The sequence below is a fragment of the Sorex fumeus genome, unplaced genomic scaffold (assembly GCF_029834395.1).
Source record: "Sorex fumeus unplaced genomic scaffold, SorFum_2.1 ptg000044l, whole genome shotgun sequence".
NCBI classification, from domain to species: domain Eukaryota; kingdom Metazoa; phylum Chordata; class Mammalia; order Eulipotyphla; family Soricidae; genus Sorex; species Sorex fumeus.
This window is the reverse complement of record NW_026606101.1, coordinates 31254679-31257156: the sequence shown is the minus strand read 5'-3', so window position 1 is coordinate 31257156 and position 2478 is coordinate 31254679. Positions and strand designations below refer to the sequence as shown.

General features: G+C 37.5%; 1 pseudogene; it reads right to left on the bottom strand.

The window, feature by feature from the left end:
- Positions 1-1460: 1460 nt before the first annotated feature.
- On the bottom strand, positions 1461-2028 carry LOC130030368 (transcription initiation factor TFIID subunit 9-like; annotated as a pseudogene).
- Between the last annotated feature and the right edge of the window lie 450 nt (positions 2029-2478).

Genomic DNA, 2478 nt, shown 5'->3' with positions numbered 1-2478 from the left:
GCTTAATGCATAGTCCATTCGCATTTCTGCCAAAAGCTGCTGGGTTTCGTGTGCCTCTGGGGCCATTGGCCGTGCCAGAAAGCCACTCATGGGTGGGGAGGGGCAACTCGTGGTCTTGGCAGGGCAAGAAGGACCCTTCTTTTATTTTTTAGAAAAAAGTTATAGTCTAGGTAAAAGGGTTATAATAGGGTTTCAGTTTATAACAGAGATGTACAAAGTTACTGCATGCTACAACCACTGAAGTGCCCCTGACCTTCCACCTTTGCTTCTGTTTCCTCTTGTCCAAGCTTCCTTCCTCCTATCAATACCCCCATTATGTGATGATTGACATCATTGGTCTGACCAAGATGAGAAGGGATCAATCACATCACGCCATTTTCGACACTGGAGAAGAACTGTTCCTTGGAACATGCGACAAAAGAGACATCGGTGGTGTCGGTGTCCTTGTCAACACAAACTTGGCCAACAATCTGTCCAACAAGCTCTGAGGCAGGGGCCACCATGCCCCCGGGAGGTTTGTTGCATGCTATTATACCTTACTTTAACACTAGCAACATGCCCTATCACTCCCAGCTCTGCTCTTGTGATATTTCCAGTCTGCCTCAACATTCCCTTTACCTACTTACTTACTCCAGCCTGATATACTCAGATTTATAATCAATTTATAATCACTAATTGATATTGTCTCTATCATTGATTTGTTTATGTATATATCACAGATGAGTTAGATTATCCAGTATTTGTCCCTCTGTCTCTGGCCCATTTTGCTCACCATTATACCCTCCAATTTTATCAAAGTTGCCACAACTGCATGCCTTTATTTTTACTTGTGGATGCAATATATTTTATTGTTTTTATATTTGTGATGAATGTTGTGTGTATAGTTAAGTTAATCTCATCAATTATTTCATTTAACATCATTATTTATTTATTAATATTTTACTAATAATAAATCACAAAGAAATTTATTTTAAAATATAAAAATTTTTAGTTACATGATCTTACCTCTGAAGAAGCTATGTTCTAAATATTTGAAGACACTAGAGATGGCACACTAGTTTCTTGTTTTTCCTGTTAGTGATGAAGGAAATTTCTGAAATTATGTCCCAAAGTACTACCAAACAGGTGCATGAATAAAAGCTTTAATTTTTTTTTCTTTTTGGGTCATACCCAGCGATGCACAGGGGTTTCTCCTGGCTTTGCACTCAGGAATTACCCCTGGCGGTGGTCAGGGGACCATATGGGATGCTGGGAATCGAACCTGGGTTGGTCGCATGTAAAGCAAACGCCCTACCTGCTGTGTTATTGCTCCAGCCCCAACAGCTTTAATTTTTAAAGGACAATAAAACCATTTTTAAATTTAAGTAAAAATTCAACATGTAAATAGCAAAGTATGGTAACTATATTTACTCAATACTTGAAAACACTCAAAATGCATTTTAAATCTTAATGCAATGAACTTAAAGCCAAGTACACATATTACATACATTAAGTCTAGAAATTATCATAATAATCATCCCTAATTTAGTTGCAACAGACATTGTTTGGTGTGCCAAACATATGAGTACTTGGCCTGTTAGCAACGGAACCAACTCTTAACCTTGGAACTGTTACTCTTCCCACAGAAGTAAGTACCTTTTGTTTTTATAAAGATTTAAGTCTGTGGTTTGGAGCAGTGAAGTAATATCTATAAAGTGGAAATTTAGGGCCAGAATATAGCTGAATAATGTCAAATGAGTCTGATTTCTTTGACTTGCAATATATAATGAAAAATCTCTTGAGGAAGGAGAGGTAAAAGATTGGTAAGTAGGACATTGGATTGCTAATTGCATATCATCAACAGTACCTTTCTTAGCATGAATTGAACAAATTTTAGCATTGTATCAAATTGTAGTAAATAACAAAAGGCACAATCTGATTTATAAATCTCTACTCACATTCTGTAATTCCTCTATTCTTCAGGATTTGTGCCATTATCTGTGCATCTTTCAGCAAGCTTTTAGGGGAAGCCATCTTGCCAGTCTCCATGATACTCAGTGCTCAAACTTGTAGAGCCAGATGGCCCACATTAGTGTATGTCAGTTGTCATCTTGATGCAAGTTCTTTGCCCAGCATAGTTTTTCCAGCACCTGGTTTACCAGTGAGCAGGATGTTCAGAATCAACAAATCCTAATCAATTTCTTTTGGTCTGAATGATCTGTCCACTCCTATATTACTTTGATTTATGGTTATCAATTTATCCCTTGTGGTTTTTAAGTGATTGCTTTGTGTTAATTTGGGTAGACTGTATTGGAATTTTCATTTGTCATCTCAGCAATTAATTAATTAGCTCTATCCTTGGTGCTGAGAATTGAAGGGTAACAAGGACAAAGTCCTTTCAGGGAGAAAGAGTTAGAGAGATCCCCAGGGATAATTTTTAAAAGTAGCAGTGAATTAGCGTTATATCTGACCAGAATCTGCAATGGAGGAGAACCCTGG